The sequence below is a fragment of the Sciurus vulgaris genome, assembly GCF_902686455.1.
Source record: "Sciurus vulgaris genome assembly, chromosome: 5".
Lineage (NCBI taxonomy): Eukaryota > Metazoa > Chordata > Mammalia > Rodentia > Sciuridae > Sciurus > Sciurus vulgaris.
Window position 1 is genome coordinate 171,200,986 of NC_136465.1, and position 10,322 is coordinate 171,211,307.

Here is a 10,322-nt window from a genome sequence, read left to right on the forward strand (position 1 = left end):
TCCGTATCTTACATGAGATACAAGTGACCTGCTGTGATTTTCAGGGCATGTTGGTGGCATGCTTGGTCCTGGGAAGAAACTTGTAGGCACCTCCCCCTGCCAAGAACTGTCAAAAGAGGCCTCTAAAAATACTGCCTCTTACAGCTTGACCGTAGTAGTCATTCCCTGCTTTGCTGATGAGGAAATGGACCCCTAGGTAATTAAGTGACTCTGTCAAGGTTACACAGCTACAAAAAGGCCAGGAGTTGGCACCACACCACCACTTTTTCCAGTCCTCTACAGGTTGGCACCTGCTGCTGGGCAGAGCTGGGCCTGCTCTGGATGAATGTGTGGGCTCTTTTTTGTTTTTTAATGTGCCAAGGGAATGTAGCAAGAAGGCCACTTCTGGGGCTGCAGCTGTGGCTCAGTGGTGGAGCACTTGTCTGGCCTGTGTGAGGCACTGGGTCTGATTCTCAGCAGCACAAAAAAATAAATAAAGGTATTGTGTCATCTACAACCCCAAAGTGACCAGTTGGGCCCCAGCATAACGGCACATGCCTGTAATCCCAGCTTCTCTGAGGGGCTGAGACAGGAGGCTCTTCAAGTTCACAGCCAGCCTCATAAATTTAGGAAGACCCTCAAAAACTTAGCAAGACTCTTTCTCAAGATAAAAAGGCAGGTGTGGTTTTACATGCCTGTAATTCCAGTGGTTTGGGAGGCTGAGACAGGAGGATCACCAGTTCAAGGCCAGCCTCAGCAACTTAGCAAGACCCTGTCTCAAAATTTTAAAAAAGGGCTGGGGGTGTAGCTCAGTGGTAGAGTACCCCTGGGTTCAATTCGCTGAACTATAAGCAGGGAAGGGTGGGAGTTACGGGTCCAGGGGGAGGGAGACACAAGGCCGGGGACCCAGCTGAGGATCGTACATGGCAGTAAGGGCCAAGACTGAGTCTGAGCGAGGTGGAAAGCCACCCTTCACTGCAGAGGTGGCAGAACTTGTCCAGGTTCCCAGAGGGAAGGGTAGGGCTAGGATTTGAATCCAGGTCAGCCCAGTTCTAAGGCTGAGCTGTCTGAGGCACAGCCCCAAACCGCAGAGGAAGAAAATGCGTCTTCTCCCTTCATATGTAGCAAATCCAACTTCTGTGAAACCTGGCTTTCCAGTCTTCATCTCTACCCGTCGGAGCCTCGTGAAGGCCGTCGGGACCTGCCAAACGTCTTGACTGCCTGCTGGAGCCCCCAGCCCTCTCCCTGGCAGGGTAGGCGCTGTGCACTGACTGCCCAGAGCGTCCCGCCCTGCCTAACACCAGTCCTGGCACCTGACGGGTGTCATAAGCTCAGACTCACCTGAGCAGCTCCCCGGCCCCACATCAAAATCCCCTGCTCACGTCAAGGTCCCCTTTCTGTACCTCAGTGGTGGTAAAGTGCTGGCGGTGGGGCCTCGCTGCACTCCTACCTTGCTGGGAGACAGGCCGTCTCAGGAGCCCAGGGCCACACAGGCCCAGTGTGTGTGAGGGCCTGGCTCCAGGCCACCTCCCGGCCCAGCAGTGCTTGGGAGGGGGCAGGCACCGCTGCACTCCGCCTGGCACCGCGGGAGGAACGTGGTGCACTCAGCAGCTGCAGCGCGCTTGCTCCGTCTTGCCCAGAGCAGAGCAAGCAGGTCCAGAATCCTCCCATGCATGATGAGAGCAAGAGCAAGGCGTTTACCACCAGGAAATGGGGAGCACCGGGTGGTGTGTGACCAGAAGTCTCTGCGTCAGTACAGCTAGTGGGTGTGCAGGCTCGGGCTTGGTCGGACCCGGCTCTGAGTCGACGCCACGTACCAGCTGTGTGTGTGGCCCAGACGACCTAACTTCCCAGTGCCCTACCTTTCTCCTCTGTCAGACGGGGATGGCACCTGCCTCAGGATCGTTCTGTTGATTAAATTATGTGAAGTTCTTAGCGCAGCACCTGGCATGTAATTAGGGAGTGGAGGTCATTGTTAGTTGGCTATGACCTTGGCAGAAAGGTCATGTGTGGAACAGCGGGGCAACTTCCTGGTGCAGCTGGGGCTTGTGACCTCCAGACACCAGGCTTCAGGTGAGTCAGGTCAGGACTGCAGTGTCCGGTGGTAGAGCACCTGCTTAGCCTGAGGGAGGCTCTGGGCTCAGTCTCTATAGCACAGGGAGGGCCAGTGGAGAGGGAGTGAGTGCAAAGACCAGTTCACAGGTTGACACTTAGCTAGAGCAGCCCAGCCACAGAGGAGCCGGGCTTTACGCACAATGGCACAATGGCGGCAGCAGGCGTGGAGATGGAGGACAGGGCTTGGATGTGGGGCTACAGGTAAGGGAGAAGCCTGGTTCCCTAGCCTTTGCAGCTGGATGGTGGCAGGGCAGAGTCCTCTGAGATGGGAGCAGGTTTGGAACAGGAGGTTCGTGCAGGTGGGTAAAGAACTAGGTTACAGCGGAATCTGAGGAGCCTGTGGCACAACGGTGGCTGGGCTGCTCCAGACAAGTGTCTTAGCCTCTCTGAACTGGCCTTTGCACTCCCTCTCCACTGGTCCTCCCTTTGATTTGTCTGTGTCCCCCGCCCTCCCTCCGTCTTGCTCACACACTAGACTGTGAACTCAAGATGGGGCTTTCCTCCCAGTCCATCCTGGACCCTAAGTGACTTCTGACCACCTCGACTGCACCAGGAGGCAGTGGGCCAGGCCGCCCGAGGGCTGCAGCCCTGCCGTAATAGAATCCTGGGTGACCTCTAGGATCTAAAAACCCTGTGAACACCTCAGAAGAGGGAGGCATGACCTGTAGCCATGACCCTGGCAGTGCAGAGGGACCTTGCTGCATGAATGATTGGGGTAAGTGAGTGGGGACCAAAGGGGACATCTGGGGTCTGCGTAGTGGCGGAGTTGCCTTAAAAGCCTCTGGACCCCAGAGGCGTAGGCAGAGTGGGGTGCCTGGGCAGATGGACGGTGCCCTCCCCAGCACAGCCTTCAGTGCAGGAAAGCTGTGGCTGCCTGCCTGGCCCTTCCTCATGGTGGCTGCCCCTGCCCCAGCCCACCCTGCAGACTGGACACACGGTGTGCTGTGGCCTGGGGTCAGGAGCTGGCCTCCGGTACAGGGGAAGGGCTTCAGGGAGAGGCTGAGAGGAAGGCAGGGGACAGCCAGTGGTGAGGTCCAAAGCTCGACCGGCGCTTCCTGGGGTCTTCCGGGAGGAGGGGGTTAGGGAAGCAGCGACTTGTCCTGGTTCCTGTAGCTCCGCATTCCTACCAAGCCGGCTGGCAAAAAACTGGCTTTTCATTATTTCGGGCCCCTCCCTAACCCTACCCAGTCACTTGATCAAAATCAGGGGCTACAGCCCGACATCTTCCTCGGGCCAGGTGCTGGGAGACCTCGGTCAAGGCTGGGGGCTGGCAGGGAGCTCCTGTGGGTGGGGGTCCAAGCCCGGATGCTGCCCCTTACCGCTGGGAGACTTGAGGCACATGGCTGAACTCGGCTTCTGCTTCCTTCCGGGCAAATGGGGCCAGCCGTCCTCCCACCAGCGCCTTTCTAAGTCCCAGCTCCTGACACTCGGGAGGTGACAAGGTGCTAACTCACATCCCACCACAGTGCTGTGCTGTGTCACCTGGGGGTGAGGTGTGGCCAGCTAAGCGACTCCCAGAGCTCCAAGGCACAGAAGTCTCACTTTCTGTTTCTCACAGCAGTGGCTTTGTGACAACCCTCCTGTTGCTCAGTCCCCTGAGAGGTGACCAGGCTGCATCAGGAGGGCTTAGGAACTGCTTCCGCTCTGTCCACCTCTCACCTGCCAAGGGGCCAGGTGGAGAAGGGAGGGCTCTAGTGGCCTGAACCCCAGCTCCACCCTAAACCACAGCCAAAGCATAAGCTTGCCGTGCAGACCAAGCCCACACCAGGTCCCTGGGCCCCTTTGCTCTCCTACAGAGCAAGAGCAGCCCGACCCTTAGGGCCCAGAAGACCACATTAGCACCCAGGCCTCAGACCTGCTGCCTTGCTGGGAAAACCCCAGTACTAACAATATGTGTCACGTTTGAAAGGGAGATGGGATGTCCCCAGAAGACCAAGGCTGGAAGCTCCAAGGCTGGCTGTCCGGGTTGGCCTTCAGCATCATGGGTCAGTGCCTCTGTGCTGTGGAGCTGGTGCGTCTGGCAGGGACACATCTTGGTGGTGAAGACCATTTGTGAGCCCAGAGAGAGTTAGGCTGAGTTGTGACTGTACCTTGTGACGTCATGTCTTCCTGCGGGCTGTGTAACCTCTCTGAGCGCATTCTCACAGCAAATGGATAGAATGTGGTGGAGTCTAGCTCAAAGGGTCGGGAGGACTCGAGGCAGTTCACGTAAGGAGAAGCCGCACAATAGGTGAGAGGCTGGTGCAGGTAGGGTTCAGCTGTGTTGTGGGCACCTCACAACCCAATGGGCTCCGTGCCTACCTCAGCACGTTCAGTCCCTTGTGAGCAGCCCACGGAGCCTTGGGGTGGGAGGGTTTAGAAACAGGCCTTCTGGAAGCCCCGTAGCACTTTGCCCAAGTCTCCATCACTTCCTGTTCGTTACAGACTGTCTCCACCCTGGCTGCCGGTCCCTCCTGCACTCAGCATGGCGTCCCCCTGAGGTCGTAGTTAATGTGGAGGATGGGATTCTGGGGGAAGCCAGCGCTGGCTGGCAGGGGATCGGGAAGGAGGCGATGTCTGGCCAGGTCTTCGATCCTGTGTGGGCTCCCCTCCCAAGTGCCTCTGTGACCCTGAGTGGCCACCTCCCCTCGCTCCAGTGTCTCCTCTCAGCACACAGCGGGAGCTTTGCTAGATCAGGGAATGTGCCAGATCTGACCTGTCAGTAGCTTCTCCGACTTGACTCCATCGTGAGACAGCTCCAGAGGCAACTGGCTTGCTTATTCCCGTGACAGGCAGCACGTGGTCCTCTGTTCCCCAGGGCTTGTTGGAAGTTGTTTTTTTTTTTTTTTGGGGGGGGGTGGATAAGGTGACGAGCCCCATCCCAGGAGAATGTTTTAGAATGTGTACATGTAGAGGCAGGGGGGCCTGGGGAGAGAGGCCACCTGTCCTCAGACACAGCTGCGATTCCAGGGACCCAGGCCCATACAGATGCAGGGTGCTGTGCTGGCACGCCCGGCGCTGCCTCTGGCTCAGCGAGGCAGATGCCACTCCTGCCCCCAAGCTTCCCACGTCTTCCACTGGTCCTCGCCCTAGCTGGGGAGGCCCCACAATGCTCCCATTGTCCACTGCCCTGCCAGGCTGCCCCCAGGGTACAGCTCAGAGCCTAGGCAGGGCCTGGTTCCTGGGGTGAAAAACTAGAGCGCTCAGACCCACAGGGGAAGCCATGGACCTTGGGGGATCCTAAGCCAGGGTCCTGGAGTCTGACTCTCAGAGACAGACTTAGAAAGATGCAGTCCTGGATTAGAAGCCACAGGTGCCGTGGCTCCAGTCTGTCCAGCCCTGACCTGTGGCCTGAGCGTGGGGCCTACACCCTTATCTCTTTTTCTCATCATAAAAGTTATACTTGGCCCTTCCCTTGTGAGCCCCTTGTCTCAGCCTCCGGAGCTGCTGGAATGATAGGCATGTGCCACCATGCCTGGCTTAAAATGCTTTTTTAAAATGAACTAGTGCTTACTACTGTAGCCAGAGCAGAAGTTTAAAAATTAACTAGTGGTGAATATGAGGTCCCTAAAGTGGTTGATTCAGAGACAAAGTGGATGGGCTGGGGTCATGGCTCAGTGGTAGAGCGCTTGCCTAGCACGTGTGAGGCACTGGGTTCGATTCTCAGCACCACATAAAAAAATAAAGATATCGTGTCCATCTACAACTAAAAATATTTAAAAAAAAAAGAGAGACACAAGTGGACTGGTGGCTGTGGGGGCTGGGAGAGGGCCCCGGGAGCAAGTGAGTCGTGGGTGTGGGGATCCGGAGAGGGCTGGAGGTGAGACGGCAGGACAACGTCAACAGCGAGCTTTGGCTGGAGAAAATGACAAATTCTATGTCACTGTACATTTTACCACAATAAAAAAATGATTACTAAAAGAAAGCTATGTTAGCTAATTGTTATGCTAGCTAATTATGCTAAGTGAAAAAGCCAGACCCAAAGACCACATGTTGGCTGTAGGATTCCATTTACATGAACTATTCAGAGTAGGCAGATTCACAGAGACAGAAACCAGATCAGGGGATGCCAGAGGCTGGGGAGGATGTGTGGAGGGTGGGGGACTTAGGAGTGATTAGTAATGGGAACATAGTTTTCAGGGTGACGAAAACACTCTAAGATTAAATAGTGGTAATGGTTGCACAACTCTGTAAATATATGAAAAACAATGGAACCGTATGCTTTAAAATCATGTTACACTATTGAATTCTATCTCAGTACAGCTGTTATTTTAATTTTTATTTGGTATGGGGATAGAGCCCAGGGCCCAGGGCCGCTCTACCACTGAGCTACATCCCTACTCCTTTTTTTTTTTTTTTTTGATGCACCTTTTATTTACTTATATGCGGTGCTGAGAATTGAACCCAGTGCCTCACACATGTGAAGCAAGTGCGCTACCACTGAGCCACAGCCCAGCCCCGATCCCCACTCCTTTTTATTTTTATTTTGAAACGGTCTTGCTAAGTTGCCCACACTGGTCTCAAAATTGGGATCTTTCTGCCTCAGCCTCCTGGGTTCCTGGGATTATCGTGATCCACTGTACACACCTAGCACTACAGTTGTTAATTTTAAAAAGTCAGGGCTGTGGCTCAGTGGGAGAGCACTTACCTAGCATGTGTGAAGCGCTGGGTTGCTCCTCAGCACCACATAAAAAAATGAAGGTATTGTGTTCAACTACAACTAAAAAAATAAATAAATAAAATAAAGTTAAAAAAAGTTACACCTTTTGGTTGTTACAAATTAAAACCATAATTACAAAAATAGAGTCTGCCATAACCCTCGATATCACTCTCAAAGTTAAACACTGATAGCATTTGGACAATTAATCCTTTTTTCCAGATGTTTAAAATTCTCTCTGTATTTAAGTGTTTAGATACGTAAATATACATTATATATATACACACACACACACACACACACACACATATATATATATATATATATATATACACACACATACACATTTTATACACATACACACACACACGCACACGTGGGGTGAGAAAGAGAGGGAGGTGTGTGCAAACTCAGGATTCTGCCGGATATGGTGGACAGGCCTATTATCCTAGCTACTCCAGAGGCTGGGGCAAGAGGATCACTATTTTTGGGCTAGCTTAGACAATTTAGCAAGACACTGTGAAACAAAACAAAAAACTGGGATCCTATGATACCTATTACATTGCTTTTTTTTTTTTTTTTTTTTTTTTTTCACTTCTTTTGAGGATATATTTCCATGACCTTTTTTTTAAAGCAATGGTGTCTGGCTGAGCAACCGAGCTGGCCTTGAGCTGCAGGGTTCAAGTGATCCTCCTGCCTCAGGGACTGCAGGTGCTCCCCAACCCTCCTGGCCCTTCCCATGACATTCTTAACAGCTGTGTGATTTGGGGGTTTTTTGGGTCTAGCTGTATTGAAGCTTAGTCACCCAGTACCTTACTAAAAAACACACATACATTCAGAAGCCTGAGGCAGGAAGATCACAAGTTCAAGTCCAGCCTGGACAACTTCGCAAGACCCAGTCTCAAAATAAAATTTAAAAAGGGCTGGGATGTAACTCGGGGTAGAGCGCTTGCCTGGCATTCATGAGACCTGGTTTGAACCTCAGCACCTCCATGCTCAGGCTGTTCCCAGTGCTTTGCTGTCAGTGGGTAAAATCCCACCCGCCTTGTGCTGGGGATGGAACCCAGGGCCTGACAGGTGCCAGGCCAGTGTTCCACCACTGAGCCACATGCCCGCCACCATAAACATCCTAGCATGTAAGTCGCAGGACCCCTGGACAGCACTTCTAGAAGACAGAGTCCTGGGAACAGTGGACCTGCTGCTTCACAGTGGCAAACCTTCCCCTCTATAGATGCTGCTAACATTGGACCTTGGGCAGGTGACCTCCAGTAAGTCAGTGGCAGAGAGTAGATGGTGGGAGAATAGGTAGGCGGGCATCTGCTCTCACCCCCAGGAACACGTATCTTTGTCCCCCGCCTCTCCCCCTTCAGGGTGGGTCCTCTCCCTCTTTCTCCCCTGTGCTTGGCAAGCGCTCCACCGCTGAGCTACATCCCCAGTTTATGAGTTTACCACATCTTCTTTCCTTTTTACTTCTCTGATCTTACCTTTGGATCTGTGTGCGAAAACAAAAGCCAGCGGCAGGTCCTGGTCACGGTGCACTCATTCATTCTTACCAGTGCTCCTTAAATGTGAGCTTTCTCCACCCTCCATGGGTGCTTTTCTTCTTTTCTTTTTTGGTACCAGGGATAACCCAAGGGTGCTTAACCACTGAGGCACATCCCCAGCCCTTTTTATATTTTACTTGGAGACAGGGTCTTGCTATGTTGCTTAGGGCCTCTCTACGTTGCTGAAGCTGGCTTTGAACTTTCCACCCCACTGGCTCAGCCTCCTGGGCCCCTGGGATCACAGGTGCACCACCGAGCCTGACTAATGGTACCTTTTTCATCTTGCCTACACTTCCTCTTTTTAAACCCTCCTGCAAAGAGTGGTGGCTGCAAGAAGGGTGCGCAGAAGGAAAGTGCAGCCCCCTGCCTCCCACCAGAACCAGCAGCCCCCTCTGGCTCCCACCGTCAGAACCCAAGGCCTCACACATGCCAAGCAAGTGCTCTCCCGCTGAGCTACACACCCAGCCCCACTTAATGACAGTTAAAAAATAAAACAGAAAAGCACTGAATTAAGGGCTCAAGTCCCTCAGTCCTAATCCTGAAATGACAGCCTGATTTCAGGCAAGTGGCCTGACTTGCCTGCCTGTGGCCTCTGGCCTCCCCTGTGAATAGGGACCCGCCCTCCTCCTGAACCCTGGTTCACAGTCTGCCCAGTGTCCTCACATCCATTACCTCACCTGTTTACCCACAGGTTACCCTGGGAGGCAGGCAAAGATTATCATCCCCATTTTACAGGGTAGGAAATTGAGGTTCACGGGGGAGAGTTGTCTGGCCTGTAGTCACCCAGCTGTGGTCACAGAGCTGTGGTGATGCAGGTCCTCCCTTCAGAATGTGGTGAGCTGACTCAGGCTGAGTTTATAAAGCCCACAAGGGCTAATGGGGCCCAGAGGGCTGTGCTGTGTAAGCTGTTATTAAGGAAATGGGAGGGATCCAAGTCAGACTAGGAGCCCTTTAGGACAGGGGTACAATTCCTTTTGGGATTTTTCCTTTTGGGGGGTATTGGGGATGGAAACCTGGGCTTTGTGCATGCTATGGATGTGCTCTGCCACTGAGCCACATCCCCAGGCCCTCCTGGATTGCAATGAGTGTCCTAGTTGGTCTTTGAAGACCAAGGTCTGATATCAGAATCCTGAGTCTAAATTCATGATTTAATGGGTGCACCTGGAACTTTGGTTTCCCGGGAGCTGCTTTCTACAGTGGACAGGACAGAAGGTGGCAGCTCAGGGTTGGTAAGGAGCCAAGAGGACTGGCTGGGCATTTGAGTCCTGGCAGGTCTTTGCTGAGTGGCCTGAGAACCCACCTCTGGGCAAAGATAGTGGCCTTCCGGCTTTGGACAAGTCCAGGGGTATGAGGCTGGTCCAGGTTGACAAGCTGGGGTCCCTAAACTCTGGGTCATAATTATACTCTGGACCTGGACTCTGTTGACTTTGAGAAGGTGGAATTCCCCAAGTTGACCTCTCTGATAATTTGCCCAAAAAGGCTCAGATGACAAGTTGGGTAGAAAAGGATTCAATCGATCTCATCACATGCTTACCAGGTACCAGGAACCAAGTTAGAATGTAGGGGGATCGGGCATTTTATATTTCCATCCTCTCAGCCACCTTTTAAAGCAGGAACGATCCCTACTTTCAAGAAGATCCCTACTTTCAAGAAGCGTGGCAGCTGAGATCCAGGCAGGCACAGGACCACATGCTGGGGAATGGGAAAACCAGGATCTGAGCCTGGGAAAACCAGGATCTGAGCAGGGGTCGATGACTCCCAAACCCACTTCCAGATGACTGAGACCTGTTCCTTCTCCTGGAAGCTGGTGACAGACCCATTCCAACTAGCCTTTGCACGGGTCAGAGTGATGTCACTGCCTGCAGCTGATCATCTGCCTGCCTGTGGTCAGCAGAGGCCTGGGGGAGGGGTCCTCCGGCCGGGTTTTGAAGGGGCCAGCGGATGGACAGTGGGGCTGGGGAGCTTCCAAAGCAAGATATGATGGCCTGCTTCCCACAGGTCCCTCCAGGGACAGCCAGCTCGCTGCCACTCTAATCAGGCCAAGGGAC